Genomic DNA, 20603 nt, shown 5'->3' on the forward strand with positions numbered 1-20603 from the left:
ACCAGTTTTTTCCAAGGGGCTTTGATGACTTCATAAAGTAAACCTTAGTTCTTTAAAACTGGCCATATCCAGTTCTATGGACATTTTCAAATGCGACTTTCCAGTCAAAATCCTTGATATTATAACCAGTGTTTCCAATTATGATTTGTTACAAAGAGAACAGATTCTTATTGAACTTATGCAAATAACTTACTGTAAACCAAAAATAAAATTTGAAAGCCCCCTGCAACCATCTGAATGCACTCCCTCCTTGGCCAGGGCACCCTAACATTTAACCTGAATGACTGCTTCAGGCCATGATGGGAAGTGGGGGTTGGACATGCCTCAACCATGCCCATGATGGGCATGTCCTTAACCTTGGCAAAATAAACTTCAAAATTGATCGAGACTTGTCTCAGTTGCTTTTTGGTTTATACTATATTACCATAAAAATAGAAATGCTTGTTGATCATTTCTGAATTCTGGAGGTATCAGATAGTTGAGAAAATGTGTTTCATCTTCATTCACAAAGGTATACTTTACCAAATTGTTGAAAGTTGTTGAAATAGCTTAAGAGAAAAAAGTTTCCTTAAATCTGCAAAGCACAACATTGCAGAATCAGCAGTGTTTTAAACAAAAAGCCCATTAAAAACCTATAATTTTTCTTCATAAGTCATTTAGTCTCATGTACTTCCTTTTTTGTTTAATGTTGGGTTAGCAATTTTATGAACCAGTTTCTTCATTAGTGTTGTGGAAACTCTTAGCCAGACCGATGGTATAATCTTAAAGTTATGAGAAACCTGTAGTTGTTCAGAGTCTTTTCCATGAATCTCCTTGAAGATGAAACACTAGGCTTATAGTTGCTTGCAAAAGCTTTCAGGAAAGCAACAGAGTAAACAGTTAACTCTGTGGATGACAGGACTTAAAATGGCTATGAAAATAATTTATTATAATGCAATTGTTGAGGAAATTTTATTTTTGTGACATCAGTATTTTAACATAAAAAAATTATGAAAAATCTGGAGACAGATGCTGGAGAGGATGTGTAGGAATAGGAACACTTTTACACTGCTGATGGGAGTGTAAATTAGTTCAATCATTGTGGAAGACAGTGTAGCGATTCCTCAAGGATCTAGAAATCGAAATTCCATTTGACTCAGCAATCCTGTTCCTGGGTATATACCCAAAGGATTATAAATTGTTCTTTTATAAAGACACATGCACATGTATGTTCATTGCAGCACTGTTTACAATAGCAAAGACCTGGAACCAACCCAAATGCTCATCGATAATAGACTGGACAAGGAAAATGTGGCACATATACACCATGGAATACCATGCAGCCATAAAAAAGGATGAGTTCATGTCCTTTGTAGGGACATGGATGAATCTGGAAACCATCATTCTCAGCCAACTGACACAAGAACAGAAAATCAAACACTGCATGTTCTCACTCATAGGCAAGTGTTGAACAATGAGAACACATGGACACAGGGAGGGGAGCATCACATACTGGGGTCTGTTGGAGAGGGGTTGGGGAGGGACCATGGGGAGTGGGGGGGAGGTTGAGGAGGGATAACATGGGGAGAAATGCCAGATATAGGTGACAGGGGGATGGAGGCAGCAAACTGTCTTGCCGTGTATGTACCTATGCAACAGTCCTGCATGATCTGTACATGTACCCCAGAACCTAGAGAACAATTTAAAAAAAAAAATCAAAATTATGACTGATAACATCTTACCAGGACATAATAGATTTGTAGGAGTTTTATGCCATTTCTAGAACACTCAATAACATACCCAGGCAGATATAACTCAAGGAAAGTTAAACGTCATCACTTGTTTGACAGTGCTTACCATGCAAATTTAACATACTAAATACAGCTAATTAGTTTAACATCTCTCTCTTTAGGAGGAGAGAGAACAAATTCTTTTGAGATATTCTAGATGTCCCCTAGAAACTACCAAAGTTAGTTCAGGGTCAAAAAGACCTAACAAAGGCCAGGTGTGGTGGTTCGCATTTGTAATCCCAGCACTTTGCGGAGCCGAGGCAGGCAAATGTTTGCTGAGGCAGGCTGGTCAGATACCAGCCTGACCAACGTAGTGAAATCCTGTCTGTACTAAAAATACAAAATTTAGCTGGGCATGGTAGTGTACACCTGTGGTCCCAGCTACTCAGGAGACTGAGGTAGAAGAATTGCTTGAACCTGGGAGATGGAGGTTATAGTGAACCGAAATCACGCCACTGTACTCCAGCCTGGGCAACAGAGCCAGACTCTGTCTCAAAAAGAAAGACAGAATAATGGAATAGAATTTTGGGAAAGTTTGTCAAAAACATCTGAGGTTTAAAATACTTGATTAAAATAGATCACAGTTCGCTTGAAATAATACCTACTGATTTAACCAAAGCGGTAATTAAGAGGCAAATACAGAAAGTTACATAGTTGTTTAAAAAAAAAAAAAAAAGGACCTTGGCTCTTTTAATATAGAGAATTCAGTTTTCTTAAGCAAAGCCTTAATAAAGCAAGAACAGACCAATACTCCAAGAAAACTTTGTACCACTGTACTTTTGATATTAAGGTTCCTCATTTTAAAAAGTAACTTTTAAATATAAAATTCGTTCACCTACTAGCCACCTTGACCACAAATAAAATTACTTTTTCATAATGCTTTTCTACATATCTACAGTTTTCTTGTATGCATTTAGTTTTGCCCTATACCTTTCTTTCTTCCCATTGTGAACAACCAGTCATTCTACTTTAGTATAGAAATTACTTTTTCCCTTAACAAAAACAACTTTTTTTTTTTAACCAAAAACATGTCTTACTTTTCTCCATACAGAGTTGTTTCCCTTATGATTTCCAGTTGTAATTACCATTTAGTAATTGGAACTTATAAATTTTAGTAAATTTAATTTTTAGAAGCATGTGCTTCTTCATGATAGTTTTTCAGTGGGACACGGGACATGATTGCTAACAGACTTGAGTATCTTTCGTTCTGAAATAAGCCAAAAGTGGATAACTTAAGTTCAGCAGTTAATGTTTCAGTATTTTATCTTATTTGGAAATGATCTAGATATTCAATAAATATCTGTCATTTAATTTAACTTAGCAAAACTCCAATGATGTAAGTTACCAGAGATTTTTGAAACTGGTTTTAAGTAGATGTATTATAACATAAAATAAGGCTAGCCATTATCAAGTTATTTCCTTGTTAGCTATATTTACAGCATGTGCATGTTAGGCAGTCATCGTAAAAGCAAGAATCTTAAAAGAGTTAAATACATGGTTTTTTTTTTTTTTTCTTGCTTTACTGCTGTGCTGGATAATACATGAAGCTGTTAGCAGAACATATTTGAGAGACATGGCACCAAAGTATGTTACTAGCGGCGAATTCATATGGGTTTGCAGCAACCTCAGTTCTTGCCTCTTCAGAAGAAAGAATTTGACTGAGAGGCATAAGACAGAAGGAGAGATCGAGGCAAGTTTTAGAGCAGGAATGAAAGGAAGTGAAGTATACTTGGAAGAAGGCCATGTGGGTGACTTGAGAGATTAAGTGTGCAGTTTGACCTTTTGACTTGGGGTATTATATAGCGGCATGCTTTGGGGGTCTTTCATCCCTTCTCCCCTGATTCTTCTCTTGGGGTGGGCATGTGCAGTGGCCTGCTAGTATTTGGAAGGGGCCAGCATGTGCAATGTGTTTACTGGAGCTGTATGCATGCTCATTTGAAGTGTTCTTCCCTTACCACTCAGATGTTCCTGGAAGGTCATATTTCAGTTAAACTCATCCATGTTGCCTCTTAATGTATATGCTGGAGCCCAAGCAACCTACGCCTTGAGGTCTTATTAGAAAGCTGCTGATCACCAGTTTCAGGTGTTTCTGTTTATTGGGAAACTGCCTCTTATTATTTTAGGGAGACAACTGCCTGGCCATCACCTGATGGTCACCTAACATAACTGGTGTGTGTATCTTTTAGGGGAGGGGGCCTCTCCTGCCCTGCTCACACCTGACTGACTGCCTGCTGTAACAAGGTGCTTGGAAACTGGACACTGCACTGTCACTTGCACATTTGTTCTTAGGTTGAACCCATGGTTCTAGAATCTTAAACATCTAGTAAAGGTAACAAACTTATTTGCAAAAGCAGGGAAAATAAAATGTTATGGTCATATTGTACTTAAAGCTGGTAACTCAGAAGACACAGCTGTTTTTATTAAACCAACAATATCGAGCTAGTCTTATTTACCCAAGATTTACTCAAGTCATGTGAACTTTAAAAATATTTTGGGTTAGTTTCACTGTCTCTAAGACAGTCCTCCTTCTGTCAAGGTTCCATGACCCCTTGTGTGGAAACCAAAATCTGAAGATGCTCAAGTTCCACAGTTGGCCTTGTACATACAAAAAGTCAGCCCACTATATTCTTGGAACCATCCAGTGGGTTCATTTTTGCCTGTTGCCCAGATAGAACTGATTTATCAAGACAGGAGAATTGCAATAGAGAAAAGAGTTTGTTTCATGGAGAGCCAGCTGAATGGGAGACTGGAGTTTTATTACTTCTCAAATGCACCTCCCTGAAAATTTGGAGGCTAGGGTTTTTTGAGGATAGTTTGGCGGGCAAGGGAATGGATGCTGCTAATTGGTTGTGGATGCAATCATAACGTTGTGGAAAATGATCCCTGTGCATTGAGTCCGCTTCTAGGTAGGGGCCACAGGACTTGTTGAGTTAAGAGTCATGGGTCTGGATGGGGCTGTTGGTGGTCAGAAACATAAAAGCTTGAAAAGATATCTCAAAAGGCCAATCTTAGGCTCTGCAATACTGATGTAGGAGTAATTGGGGAAATTGTAAATCTTGTGATCTCCAGGATTATGGCTGGCAATTGACATCAATACCTTAGCAGAATTTGGTCTCGTCTCATCCTCCTAATTTGGTGGTCTTTCATTAGTTTTACATAGGCAGTTTAGTTTTGGGGAATGGTTATTATTATTTAAACTATAAATCATAATTATAATTACCTAATTATAATTATTGAAGTATTAAATTGTAATTTATAAATTATAATTATTACATTATTATAATCTAAGTTACTAAAATGTAATCTAAATTTCTCATAGAGTTAGCTTGGCTCAAGCCCCAGGAATGACTAAGGACAATTTGGAGGTTAAAGGCAAGATACGAGTTGGTTAGATCAGATTCCTTTCACTGTCATAATTTTCTCAGTGTTATAATTTTTGCAAAGGTGGTTTAATTCTTGGGTTCTGCAACCTGCAGGTACTGTATTTTTGACCCATGGTTGGTTGAATCTGCAGATTCAGAACCTGTGGGTATGGTGGGCCAGCTATGCTTAATTTACATAAATACTTTCTTTAAGCCAATTAAATGGAGCTCTTTTATAAATTATCTTTGGCAAAATACCATCCTGAGATAGAAAAATGTCACACAAATATAACACATGTATGTAAATACATAGGCAGATGTAAACAGATCATATAGCTCTCATTTTAAAATTTTAGTTGTGTGCCAGGTCTAAATACAAAACTCAATTATTTATAAAAAAAAAAATAGCTAGATTCAAATTGTGTATCTGGCGAGATGGCTACGCTTCTTACTGATATTTATAAGACAAGATTTTTTATTTGCCAATTTCCAAATAGTTGTCCCCCCTTTTTCTTCTTCTGATGAGTCGTCTTCCCTAAATTTGCATTTCTAAAGGGATGGCTCTTAGGTTAGACTAAGTAGAGCATTTATATCTCAAAGGCACAGGGCTAAGCCTTCAGGCTTCAGTACTATCATTTACTGAAACAAGGAAAGAACGGTGTAGGTAAAGGCCCAGTTAAAACAAGATGGCCAGGAAAAGCTTCTGAAATGCTTGGGTAAAGCTAGTTATGTAGGTTTAAGTCATTGCCTTCTCCATTCTAAGAATTTCTAGTGATTCAGTTCTACTTGTCTTTCTGGTGCAGAGAGGGAGACAAATAGAGATTTCTTTTATAGATGTAAATTTCCCTTACAAAACAGTCTAAAAATAACTGGTTAAAAATAGTCCTTATGCCAGTAAGGCATATTTTGGAAACTGATTTGGCTAGAAGGATCAAGAAGTCCTGGATCTTGTGCTCCAATGAGAATTCCGATTTCCTCAGCAAATTTCTGGGGGTTTTCCTTTGGGACAGAGAAACCTTTGCTTGATCTGAGCTCAAGATTTTGACCAAGGCATAAAGGTGGTTAAAGATATAGACCTGGTTGATGTGTGGGCCTAACTTTATAAACCATTTGTCTAGCTTTCATTTTTGGGTTGGGAAGGTAATTTAGTAAAAAGCTTAGTAGATTCAGAGTAGGCAGAGGATGGGGTGGGGAGGTGCAGTCAGAGTTAAGTCAGTCAACATGGAATTTTTAAAAAAAATCAACTGCGTAAGCTTTTCATTTGTCTTTGGTAGGAAGTCTTTTGAGAGAGACAATTTTTGAGTCTTATAGAAGCCTCTGCACACCAAAAAAACCCAAACAGAACTCAATGGTTTCTGAGGTATTTTGGATTTTTTCTTTTCTAATGTGCCTTGCAAATGAACAGTTTTATCACTGTGGCCACTGTAACTCTTGAGTTACCTTTGGTAAGTTTCACTCATTTCTCTAGAAAATCACAGGTTCTGAGCATAGTTCTTATACATAAAAGTTTAGTTCTTATACATAAAATTGGCAGACGTTCCAGATGGCGGAGTTCTAGACTCCTTGCCTGCAGATGAGCCCATGAGTCACTGCCTTCTCAAACTTATCTGCGAGGCCTCCTACCAGCCCAGTCTAGTCTCTGTCATGACTTACAGGCCCGGTCTTGATCAGAAATGTTCATAGTCGAGAGAACTCGAAACAAGTAGTCAAGCTTGTATCTGAGAAGGACATACCAATGGTGACCTCCAAATGCACAGCAAAAAGCCATGAGCTCAAGGGGCTCAGTGGGGCACTTATGCCTGTTACTCACTGCTCCTGTGGGTCATCATTGCTGAGGTCTCCTTTAGATCCTCATTTCTAACACTAGAACTATTAAAAGAACTTTAAACAAAATAAATTTAACAGAGTTTACTTAAGCAAAGAATGGTTTATGAATTGGGCAGCACTCAGAACCAAAAGAGGTTCAGAGAGTTCTGTGCTGAAGCATGTGGGCAGTGTACTTTTATAGCTTGGACAGAAGTAAGATGAAGAAAATGTATTTTGCAAGATCCTAGTTAGAGATTAGTTGATGGTTTCTGATTGGTTGAGGTTAAGTTTCATTATCCTGTTTACATTGAATTGGGTTTTGGTTTGCTTAATGTAGGAGCTCCATTCTACAGAGCTCAGGCTAATGGCTTATTTCTGATTTGTTTTAATAGTAGTCATATTTCCCATCTCAAGTGTGGCAGAAGCACATGTTTGTTGCCTGTAACAGCCAAGTAGGTTGGTTATGGGAAATTGTAGTATCATTTTTTTTAGCATTTACTCACACATATTTGTTTATGTTCTCTTCACTACAAGTAGAAGTTGTAGAAGTTAGAGTAGATGTTAAGTGAGAATCTGATAGGACTGCAGTGTATGCTGAATATTCTGTCCATTGTATTCATGGGGAATCATGGTTTTTACTCTCAAGGTTCCATATATTATAATCAACAAAAAAGTCTTTAGCTTACTTTACCACATGTTGTAACTGCTTAAATTGTTATTTTTCCCAGCAGTTTTTGACCTGATGACATATTTAAGTTTCTCTGTTTCCTAGATGACTTTCACCTGTGTCTGTTTTCTTCCGGAGGTAAAATCCAAAGATACATATTATTTTTAAACACATTTCTCATAAAGTCAATGATGGGAACTTCTTCAAATTTAGTTTATATGTTTATTCTGGTTATACTTCCACCTCTATATGTTGTCTGTATGTATAATACCCTTTTCCTTTTTTATCAGACATCTGCTCTTTATTCCCATTCAGTGAATGGAGGGGAAACTACTACTATTTAATTTAAGTCTTATTCACTTCATTCCTCTGTGTGTTTTCTCTCTACGGTTTTCTTATTTGCATATTGTTTTTGTGCCACCCAAAACTAAAACTGGAGATAATCATTGAAGATGTTAAATACATGCATTATAATTTTGAATGTTACAAAGTAGAAGACCTATTGTATTTAATTGTATGCAAAACTCGTATTACTTTATTACATTGAACATCTTCAGTGCATCACAAATCCCTTTTGGATCTTCAGATTCTCATTTAGCAATATTCCTTCAGAATTGACTTTGTTATAATAAAGTTTCACTTGTATTTTATAATGTAAATTTAGAGGAACTGTTATAGTCTCCAATGTGTAGCAGTTAATGTTTAAAATTTCTTCCTACAGTGAGCTGTCACCATGTTTAATAAATTACAGTATTCATTAGCATAAATTACTTTGGGTGCCAAGTTAGCTATTGCACAGATGCTTGGTATTATTTATAGATTTGTATCTAACCTTTACAGGTTGACTTGCTTTTGTTTTTCTGTTCACTTGTCACCATGCAGTAGGCAGTAGCATAATTATTTAAGTGTCATATGTACAAAAATAGTTTTCAGGAAGAGATCTGTTGAAACTCCTGAGAGGTAGGTCACTCAAACTTTTCTACCTTGAGCAATGTAGTAAGATAAAGCTCCCAAAATTTAAGTAGACATATTGCTTGGTCTTTATTTGAAGCAATCCTTGTATATTAATCCCTCAGTATCCAAGGGGAATTGATTCCAGAACCCCCACAGATACTAAAATCCACAGATGCTCAAGTCCGTCATATAAAATGGTGTAGACTTTGCAAATAACACATGCATATCTTCCTGTATATGTTAAATCATCTTTAGATTATTTATAATACCAAATATGATGTAAATGCTATATAAATGGTTGTTATGCTTTGTTGTTTTTAAAATTTGTATTATTTTATGTTATTAGCTTTTATTGTTTTGTTTTTTCCCCCACATCTTTGCTCTCAAGTTGATTGAGTCCTTGAATACAGAATACATGGATACAGAGGGCTAACTGTACTACCTTTCTTCCCAACATTGTGGTAAATGTAGGGGTATCTTTAGCTGACAAAATTAAATGGAGCCAGCACCTTAATTGTTTCCCTCTGGAATTTTGAGCTGTTGAGACTTACTTATGTCTTTGTGGGAGGGGTGAAGCAGAGAATTAATTATTAACTTTATCTTAAATTGTTGATATTTACTTAACATCTTAAGAGTCTTCTCTTAAACTTTTGTTTTAATGAGAACTTCAATTTTAGTTACTAGTCAGATTCAGGAAGAATAATTCTATTTAATGTTCTTCTTTGAATTGTGGATACTCTATAAAGATATTGGAATACATCTTTGGAAGAACAGACTGTCATTAAAGTCTTAAATGTCTACTTTGGTATTTTCTGGATTTGCTAATTATCTGACTTTCTAGTTTAGTAATATTTAGATAAATGAAACCAGATTTATGAAATCATTGATGGATGAATCACCTCTAACTCAACAGGTTAAGCATTTTAGAAAATAATTTGTGAATATTTACATTTACAGTTTAAAAATTACTAGACACAAGATCTTACATTTTAGCCATTTTTCTTTTTTTTTCCCTTTTTCCTGTGAATACCCGTATCTCTAAGGATTGTAGCCATTTTTCAATATCCTATGTTTCTGACATTGTTTTAGTAAAAAAGATAAGATCTTACTTCTAATGTAAATTATATGAATTTCTGAAAATAAGGCTATATATTAAATGTATCTTTCTAAAACCAAAAAAACTGTTACATTACAATGACTCTTCTAGGTCTTTGCAAAAGAGAGGGCACTTTTCTTTTTCAGTTTCCAATTAGTAAAGAGTTTAGACTGAATTATGAATAATTCATGGATGCTGCTGTAAACATCCATATACGAGTTTTTTTTTTGTGTGTGTGTGAACATAAAGTTGTCACCTACTTTGGGTAAATACCAAAGAGCATGATTAATGGATCATATGGGAAGATTATGTTTAGTTTTGTAAGAAACCACCAAACTGTCTTTCAAAGTGGCTATAACATTTTGCATTCCTACCAGTAATGAATAAGAGTTCTGAGGCAGGAGAATAGTGGCTGGAGGCAGGGAACCTAAGACTGACTTCCTAGAACTGAATCAAAAGGAAAATCCCAACTTTCCATGCCCAAGTAACAAAGGAACAGAGGTTACACACTTTGTAACCCCTACACCCCAACCCCTCTGCCACCTTCTGTATTGCAGATGAGAAATGGAAAGTACCTTTAATTGGTCCCCCTCCTGCAACCAATCAGACTGGTCACTGGCCTAGTCTTCATTTGCATAAGGGTGTAGCTTTGTGACTTCAGCCTCTGATTGGTCACCTTCCACCATCAATCAGACTGATCGTGGACCACTACTTCATTTACATAGGGTGTAACCAAGTAACCAATGGGAAACCTCTAGTGGGTATTTACACTCCAGAAAATTCTGTAACCAGTGCTCTTGAGCCGCTTGCTTGAGCCTGCTCCCATCCGGTGGAGTATACTTTTGTTTCAATAAATCTATGCTTTTGTTACTTAATTCTTTTGTTGCTTTGTGCGTTTTGTCCAATTCTTTGTTCAAAACACCAAGAACCAAGATGACTCATAGTCAAGACCTTCCACCAGTAACAGTTCCACATCCTCACTAGCATTTGTGATGTCAGTGTTCTGGTTTTTGACCATTCTGATAGGTATGTAATGGTATCTCATTATTTTAATTTACATTTCCCTGATGACATATGATGTGGATCATCTTTTCTGTATACCTTTGATGAGATGTCAGTTAAGTTCTTTGGCCCATTTTTTAATAGGGTTTGTTTGTTTGAAATTTTTTTCGTATATTTTGGATAGCAGTACTTTATCAGATATGTCTTACAAATATTTCCTGACAGTCTATGACTTCTCTTTTTATTCTCTTAACAGTTTCTTTTATAGAGCAGAAATATTTTAATGTGAATGTCAGCCTATCACTTCTTTCATGGATTATGCCTTTGATGTTATGTCTAAAAAGTTATTGCCTAGATTCTCTCTTATCTTCTAGAGTTTTACAGTTTTGTGTTTGATACGTAGGTGTGTGATCTATTTTGACTTAATTTTTGGGAAGGATAAAATGTCTGTGTCTAGATTAATTTTTTTGCATGTGAGTATCCAGGTGTTCCAGAATTATTTGTTGAAAAAACTATCTTTATTCCATTACATTGCCTTTATTCCTTTATCAAAGATCAGTTGACTGTATTTATATGGGTCTATTTCTAGCCTTTCTATTCTGTTCCACTGATCTTTTTCTCTGTTCTTTTACCAATACCACACTGTCTAGATTATTGTAGCTTTAGAGTAAGTCTTGAAGTCAGATACTGTCAGTCTTCCACCTTTGTTCTTCAATATTGTGTTGGTTATTCTGGATCTATTGCCTTTCTACATAAACCTTAAAATTAGTTTAACAGTATCCCCAAAATAACCTGCTGGGATTTTGATTATTATTGAATCTAGATCAACTTGAGAAGAACTGACATCTAGATAATATTGAGTTTTCTTATTCATGGACATGACCTGTTTTTCAGTTTAATTAGTTCTTTTTGATGTCTTTGATCAGAGATTTGTAGTTTTGGTCATATAGATCTTGTACATATTTTGTTAGATTTACACCTATTTCATTTTGGGAGGATGCTAATGTAAATGGTATTGTGTTTAAAATTTTAAATTCCACTTGCTTCTTTATGACAAAGCAAAATAGTTGATTTTCGTCTATTAACCTTGCATCTTGAAACCTTGCTATGGTTGCTTATTGTCCCAGGAGGTTTTTTTTTTTGGTCAGTTCTTTTATTTTCTACATACATTGTCATATCATCCGTGAACAAAGTTTTATTTCTTCTTTCAACCTCTGTACTTTTTCTTTCTCTTCTTATTGCATTAGCTATGACTTCCAGTATGATGTTGAGTAGTTAGAGAAGACAAAACATTCTTGCTTCATGGCTCATCTTAATGGAAATGCTTTGAGTTTCTCACCATTAAGCATAGTGTTAACTGTAGGTGTTTCTTTTTTTGTTTTGTATTAATAGATATTCTTTATCAAGTTGAGGAAATTTCCTTGTATTCCTAGTTTACTGAGAATTTTCTTTTTTTTTTTTTTTTCATGCTTGGGTATTGAACTTTTTTTTTTTTTTTTTTGAGACAGAGTTTCCCTCTTGTCGCGGCAGCTGGAGTACGATGGCGCAGTCTCGGCTTACTGCAACCTCCACCTCCTGGGTTCAAATGATTCTCCTGTCTCAGCCTCCCAAGTAACTAGGATTACAAGTGTGCACCACCATGCTTGGCTAATTTTATGTTTTTAGTAGAAACAGGGTTTCACCACATTGGCTCAGCTGGTCTCCAACTCCTGACCTCAGGTGTGATGCACCTGCCTTGGCCTCCCAGAGTGTCGGAATTACAGGAGTGAGCCACCGTGCCCAGGCTGGGTGTTGAACTTTTGTCAGATGCTTTTTCTGCATTTGTTGGTAAGATCATGTAATTTTTTTTTCAGATGGACTACGTTATTTTCAGATTGTACCCCTGCAATAAATCCCACTTAATTGTAGTTTATTGTGCTTTTTATACTTTATTGGATGGAATTTGCTATTTGTTGAAGACTTTTGCATCTGTGTTCGTGAGAGATATTGGTCTGTACTTTTCTTGTAATGTCATTGACTAGTTTGGCTATTAGGATAATGCTGACCTCATATCTGCATCTATCTTCTGAAAGACATTGTAGAGAATTGGTATAAGTTTTTTCTTAAGTCTTTGGTAGAATTCTCCATCTAGGCCTGGTGTATTATTTTGGAAGGTTGTTACTTATTGATTCAGTTTCTTTAATAGGTATAGTCCTATTCAGGCTGTGTCTTCTGTGAGTTTTGACAAGATTGTGTCTTTTGAGAAATTAATGTGTTTCATCAAGGTTGTCAAATTTGTGGGCATAGAGTTCTTCACAGTATTCTTTTGTTACCCTTTTAATGTCCATGGGAGCCATAGTGATATCCTCTTTTATTTCTGGTATTAGTAATTTGTCTCTACTCTCTTTTTCTTAGCTAGCCTGCATAAACACTTGTTAATTTCATCAATATTTTCAAGGAACAAACTTTTGGTTTCTTTGATTTTTCTCTATAGGTTTTTCTGTTTTTATTTCATTGATTTCTGCTCTAATTCTTACTCTTTCTTATGCTTACTTTGGATTTAATTTGCTCTCTTCCTAATTTACCAAGGTGGAAGCTTATGAATTATATTAGATCTTTCTTTTCTAATTTATGCATTCATTAATTCATTTATGCCTGAGGTTGCAATTTAAAAAAATTTTTTCAATCAGGCTTTGGCAGTGACCTTGTGCAGGAGCATATAAATAACTCCCACATGCTTGGCGTTCCAATAATGGAACACTAGACATTAATAAATTTCCTTCTAAGCTTTGCTTTTGCTGTGTCCCACAAATTTTGGTACATTTCTTTTTCATTTAGTTCAAAATATTTTAAAATGTCTCAAGATTTCTTTGTAAACCCATGTGTTATTTCAAAATGTGTTGTTTAACAAGTATTTTGGGACTTTTGCAGCTATCTTTCTGTTGGTTTCTTGTTTAATTCAGTTGCGATCTGAGAGCAGACATTGTGTGACTTCTATTTTAAATTTGTTATGGCATGTTTTATGGCCTAAAATGTAGTCTGTCTTGGTGAACATTCCATGTAAGCTTGAGAAGACTGTGTATTCTGTTGTGTTTGATGAAGTACTCTTTTGTTCATTATATCCAGTTGATTGATGATTTGAGTTCAGCTATGCTTACTGATTTTCTGCCTCATGTTTTTGTCTCACATATGTTGATACTTTGTTGTTAGGTACATAAACATTAGGTAGTGTTATGTCTTCTTAGAGAATTGACCCCTTTGTCATTATGTAATGCTCCTCTTTATCATGGATAACTTTCCTTGCTCTGGAGTTTGCAATATCTGAAATTACTACAGCTATTTTCATTTTCTTTTATTGGTGTTAGCATGGTATAACTTTCTCCATATCTTTACTTTTAATCTATATGTGTCTTTACATTTGAGGTGGATTTCTTATAGTTGGGTCTTGTTTTGTTATCCACACTGATGTTTTAAGTAGTGCATTTAAACTATTGATGTTCAGAGTAACACTTAATATCATCAATAGCTTCTTAGAAACCGCCACTTTTTTTCATTTTTACTTTTTTAAGTTCAGGGGTATGTGTGCAGGATGCGCAAGTTTGTTACATAGATAAATGTGTGCCATGGTGACTTGCTGCACAGATAATTCTGTCACCCAGGTATTAAGCTCACTGTCCATTAGCTGTTCTTCCTGATCCTCTCCCTCACTCAACTCAACCCTCTGATAGGCCCCATTGTGGGTTTTTCCCCCTCCATTTGCCTGTGTGTTCTTATCCAGCTGTTCCCACGTTTAAGTGAGGACATGTACAGTATTTGGTTTTCAGTTCTCGTGTTAGTTTGCTGAGGATAATGGCCTCGAGTGCCATCCGTGTCCCTGCAGAGAACATGATCTTGTTCCTTTTTATGGCTGCATAGTATTGCATGGTGGATATGTACCACATTTTCTTTATCCAGTCTATCATTGATGGGCATTTAGGTTGATTCAATGTCTTTGCTATTGTGAATAGTGCTGCAGTGAACATATATGTGCATGTATCTTTATAATAGAATGATTTATATTCCTTTGGGTATATACCCAGTAATTGATTGCTGGGTCAAATGATATTTTTGCCTCTAAATCTTTGAAGGCTCATCACACTGTCTTCCACAATGGTTGAACTAATTTACACTCCCACCAACAGTGTAAAAGCATTCCTTTTTCTCCACACCTTGCCAGAATATACTTCATAAAGACTTGTTGAAAAGCCTGTGGTTAGAAGTCTTTCTTACAGCTTTTGTTACAGAGATCTCAAACTGACAGTACAATTATAATGTGGACTTGGTGCTTGAATAAATATAAATAATTTCAGTTATAGTCTTTGCATTAGTCCATTCTCACACTGCTATAAAGAAATATCCACGACTGGGTATTTTATAAAGGAAAGAGGCTTAATTGACTCAGTTCTGCAATTTGCAGTAATGGCAGAAGGAAAAGCAGAAGCAAGTACCTTTTTCACAAGGTGGCGACAGAGCGCAAATGGAGAAGAGCCCCTTATAAAACCATCAGATCTCATGAGAACTCACTATCATGAGAACAGCATGGGGGAAACTGCCTCCATGATCCAGTCACCATCCACCAGGTACCTCTTTCAACACATGGGTCTCACAGTTTGAGATTAGATTTGGGTGGGGACACAGAGCCAAACCATATCAGTCTGATACCAGTTTTTTCCCCCTTGGGAATCTTCATTTTTATGGTGAGCAAATGTGAGACTTTCAAATGATTGCAAGGTTGAAAGAGATCATAATTTTTTTTATCACATATAAAGAATAAGAACCAGTTAAGTAACGAGGATAATGGAAAATGTGATTCTGAGTTTTGACCTTTTACTTCCTTAGACACATTGTTTTCAGTTTTCTTTATATTCTTAGTACTCTGGTAGCCATGTTTAAAGTTCTTTTTTAAAAAAAAATTAGTATGTACTTTCATTTTTAAAGAATAGCTTATTTGAAAACAACATGGGATTGTTGCCTCTCAAAGAGGGACAGGTAAAAATTGGGAGTTCTGTAGGAAAGCAGAAGTGGAGAAGCTGTTGTGTTCTTGCCCTCTTTCCCTTCTCTTTCATTCATTATCCCCACCTAGGTTTCTATCTCTGTAAATTCAGATCAATAGATGGGATTACAATGGAAAGATTATTGATGAATACAGGGGTGGTGGTACAAGAGTTTACCTTAGGCAAGTTTTATGGAAGAGAGTAATAGATACTTTTGTCCATAAAAATTTTCCTATTTTGATTATGTAATCTCAATATTCATGATAATTTGTTAAGTATACATCAAGTGGACTGTTCCTGTCATCTAGATTGACCATCTATTTAATGAAGCCATGAAACAATTAGAGGACTTTCAGAAAACAAATGGGCAAAATGCTGTGTTGCTAAATAATGTCCTGCCTTGTTCACTCTGTCCATTTTTAGATTAGTCTGGATGCTAGTGAAATGCAGAAGTCTTTGCCACACAGGTGCAATGTTTTGCAGCTGTTGGAAACATTCCCCCTCACCCACAACCCTTTTTGCTTTCTTCACATAAAATTATGCTCTGCTGAAACCATTAATGCTAGAAGATGGGATTTGAGAATTTGAATGTCTGTTTACAAAAAGATGTAATATATAGAGAGAACTGCTCATTCAGGCAGCTGAATGTAACTGTCTGGATGACTTAACTATCCTTAAAATCACACTAGCCTTAAGGTCATGGAGTTTTAGATACAAGAGACTGCCTTTAAAACTGCTGTCTATAGAATTGCTGCCCTCCAGACTGAACTTTCTGAGAACAGGGCTTATATATATTTATTTTTAAATCTCTTGTAACTAGCCTAATACCTGGACTTAGTAGGCACTTTATATGTTTGCAAATATTTTATGTTGCAAGATGAAGCTAAATGAAAATATTGTTTAGATGTAGTGTGGTACTAAATCAGAAATTATAATTTTTTAAACTGATGGAATGTGGTACACTTTGTAGTAGTCATATAAACAGAGTGCCATGGCCTCAGAGAGAAGAGGAGTGAATAATTCCATTCATGGAACTCACTGGATACTTTACATTTTGATGTATCATGGAAAATACTTCCCTAGACTACAATTGGAGAATTTGTTTTGAGGAGAATTTTTTCCTCATTTAAGAGACAATAGTGTGTTTTCCAACAGCAGTGTTTTCCCCCCATATCCCCATTTTTGTCATTTTTGATGCATTATATCAATATCATAAGCAGATTAATGATTCAAAATTGAAAAGTTTTAGAGCATGCTTTCTTTAAATAAAACCAATGTTTTATTTTCTATAGCTGTTATTTCTATGGTGCGAGTTATGTAGGCTTTGGAGTCAGACATAAATAGGTTTGAATCTCATATTTGTGAATCCCAACTTCTTAAACTATGTTTACCTCAAGGAAACAACTTACTCTAAACATGTCTCAATATTTCTGTCTGTAAAAATAGAACTAATATCTACTCTAAATGGTAGTGTTATGAGGATGAAATGAGTATACCTCTTGAGTACATGGCAGCAGCATTATTCCTGGTGCATATTAGGAACTCAATAAACATAATTTCCTTTTTATTCAAAGGAGAGGGTTGTAGTGATCAAGACTATAGCACTTTTCTGGCATTGACGAAGCTGCTATTCTAGGAGACTGTAGTATGCCTTCAGGTTTCTATTTTTTCAACATGTGCATAGCACCCAATATCCGCAAAGGCTTTGAGATACATGACGATATTGCAATCTTGTTGGGGCTGGGGGTGAGGGGCTGAACCCAAATAGTGAAATCATAAAGGGTAGCAAATTACTGAGATTCTGAGAAGAGGGATTCTGAGAAGGAGGTCATGATAAACTGCAGTGATTAGGCATCCTTCATGGTTGTAGCCTAGCTGTAAACTGAATCTTCAGGGCAGAGTGGAGATGAAAAACATTCAGGCTTAAAGAAGACCAGAAAGATCAAATGCTCAGTCTTCTGAGAGAATATTTTTATGTGCTGTAATTGACAGTGGTTCCAAGTATACAGAACAAAAAATTGTCATAGCAGACTGAAGCCGGCTGTGTTGATCCAAAGAAAGCTGTAGGAAAGCATCCCGAATGTACTATTGCCTGTTTTCCTGAGTCATAAATAGCAGATATTTATTCTCCAAATGCTTAGGACACTTAAGCTAGCAAAGCATATACTTTGAAGTTTATAAATGTACAGATATGTTCCTAAGTTTTTCCTTTTTATCTGAGAATTCATAACAGTTGATAAATTTTATTTCTAAGAGAATGAAAAGCAGTTTACATTTGAGAAAAGATCAGTAGAACTAGTAACATTTTTGGAATTGGTAGGGGGTTAGGGGGAAGAAGGGATTTGGAGGAGAAGCATTATGTGTTTAAAAGCAATTAAGAATTTGTTCCTTGCAACAAAATGTGATTAGAAACCATTGGAAGATTTTGAGGGTTCTAATGAAACATTTTAGGAATTTCATTTTGCAGTTATTAGGATAGTTTAAAGGGACAAGAAGTCAAAATATTAAGGACATTTACAAAGAAAAGTTTGGTGTATTTGAGGCTTCCAATAATCTGAACTAAAGTATTGAAGTAATGTCCAAAAAAACAATAGCGAGAGGCTGTTGAGAGTGTAGGGTTAAAGGAAGACAACAAATCAAAAATGGCTTCAAGGTTGTGCCTTTAGGGGATGGAAGAGTAAATTTTGAAGTAGCATCTTGGCATTATCATTGCTCTAGGATATAGGATAGAGCTGTAATTCATTCTCAGGTCCCTCCCTAGAAGAGTGACTGAATAATGAATGAAGTGGCAAATTTTTGGTGTGGGATGCTTTTAAAACAAGGTTTCTTCTCTTCAGTTACTTAATTGGGAGAGGGTGTTGTATATTTTCACTAGTAACAGTATATGTTGTTTCCATTAAAGATTAGGTAATTTGGATGAGCTGGAAGATATTGGGGTGTTTTTGGAAATACTGAAATGATTTGGGGAAAGAAAAAAATATATAAAGATACTTTGAAAACTTTGAGAGCTTTTAATTTACTGGAGTTGCTATTTTTGGATGGTGTTCCCTTGTAAAAACTTAACCCCAAGGATATGTTTTACTTCTGCTGTTGTTAATAGGTCTCTGTTCATTTAATAGGTGGCGATTATGATAAGCATTTGGGGAAAAAATTTTTAACAGAAGGTTTGTTGGGCGCAAAATATCCTCTTGGCTGTTTTAGGTATGTTGTACTCTCAGGTATTTTAGACTACAAGGCAAGAGGCAGAAGTCTAGAAGGATACTAGGGGCAGAGTGATATTTTCAGTAAAATTGGTTTTTCCCTCTTCAGCTTTCTCTGTGTTATCCTATCCTTCTCCTTCCCCAGTAGCTCAGAACATACCTTCCTCCAGCTTTCTGCAGAATTTAACACTTTTGCTTCAGTGTTAACACACAAAGTGAAATAAAGAGGAGTGCCTAGATAGCACAGCCAGCATTTTTCAAGCACTAACTGTATGTATAGAACTATGCTTGGTTCTGGGCATACGCATGCGAATAACACAGAGTCCCTGTCCTGAGAAACCCACAGTAGAGCAGTCTGGTGAACATTCATAATTTACAGTTATGCTTTTATGGAGCCACTCAAAGAACTGATTTTCCATTTGATAGTCTCGACAAAAAGTAATTTTGTGTATAATCAAAAAGCAACACTAGCATAACTTTTCTTCATTGTTTTTGGAACTGCACACTTTTATATTTTTAAGAATTGTTTTTATAAAGAGCAAATAAAATACCTTTTATACTTAGTATTGTTTGGCTAATTGTCATTTTCTTGGCCAAATGACAAGGTACTTTTTGGTAGTATATTGAGCTAAGTATAGCTGTTCAATGTTTACATTGAAAAAAATGATATTATTAAAAAGGGTGTCTTTTTAGTACATGTGTTCTGATCCTTAACATTTTAATCTTGAAGCTATATTATTTCTTCTCCTGATTCCCCTTTTGAGTACTTTTGATTTTCTGTAGTATTCAAAACTTTTTCTTTCCCGACATTGAAACCCTTTTGATGTATAGAGAAATGTTGTTTAAAAATCCATTAGCAAAATCCCTTACGATGATAACAGGATACATTTTTTTTCCCTTGCTTTTTTATTGTATCTTGTTAAGCTGGTCTCACTTGAACTTTCTTAGCATCAGACAGTTCCTGGTTCCTATGGGACTTCCTGTTTTCTCAACTAAAAATAGAAAAGCATCTCAGAAAGGAAACCTGGTCAGTGTGAACTACTTTGTAAGATCAGTTAGTTTTAGTTAGTCTTAGTTGTGACCTGGATTATACAAATACATAGTCTGTGTGAAATATAAAAGTTTATAGGTATCTGAAAGCTTTGAATATTTTTGCATGTAATATTAAAATAAACAAAATGATAAGGAGAAGATTCTGAATAAAAACCCTGAGAGGTGCTGCATATTCAGCCATAAACATTTTTGTATCTTAATTTAGAGGTGAAGGACGGGGATAAGGGTGGGATGGAAAGTGGTAAATCCTTTCCTTTTTATGCAGCATTTTATTGGAAATTTGGAATTGTTTAATACTGAGACTTAGTTCTTAGTTACTTTGATCTGTATTTTTTTTTCTTGCCACTTTTCCAAATGTTAGCAAGGATTAGAAGGTGAATTAAAAAAAAATCATTAGAAATCAGAATTCTAAATGAATTACTCAGTTTTAAAGCATCTTGTAGATTTCTTTCAGTAGTTAACTGCTTGTTAGTCTATATTTTGAAGAGAAATCAAGTTAAGGTGGAAACAAATGATATAGTCATTAACAGTAATAATAATAGTGTATATTGAGTGCATATTAAGTGCTTGACATGGTGTCAAACATTTTATCTTGTTTATCTCATTTAATCCTGAAAACAACTGTATAAGGTAGGTATCATTGTTATCCATACTCCTTTAAAGAAGAAACTGCAATTTAGAG

At 35.5% G+C, this 20603-nt stretch overlaps 1 protein-coding gene across 2 annotated transcripts in view; it reads left to right on the forward strand.

Annotated features, from left to right (window-relative positions):
* Window positions 1-20603, forward strand: part of LEMD3 (LEM domain containing 3) — a 79269-nt gene that overhangs the window by 20344 nt on the left and 38322 nt on the right. The window lies entirely within an intron of this gene.

This window comes from Aotus nancymaae, unplaced genomic scaffold (assembly GCF_030222135.1).
Source record: "Aotus nancymaae isolate 86718 unplaced genomic scaffold, 86718_ANA_hifiasm-v0.15.2.pri h1tg000016l, whole genome shotgun sequence".
NCBI classification, from domain to species: Eukaryota; Metazoa; Chordata; class Mammalia; order Primates; family Aotidae; genus Aotus; species Aotus nancymaae.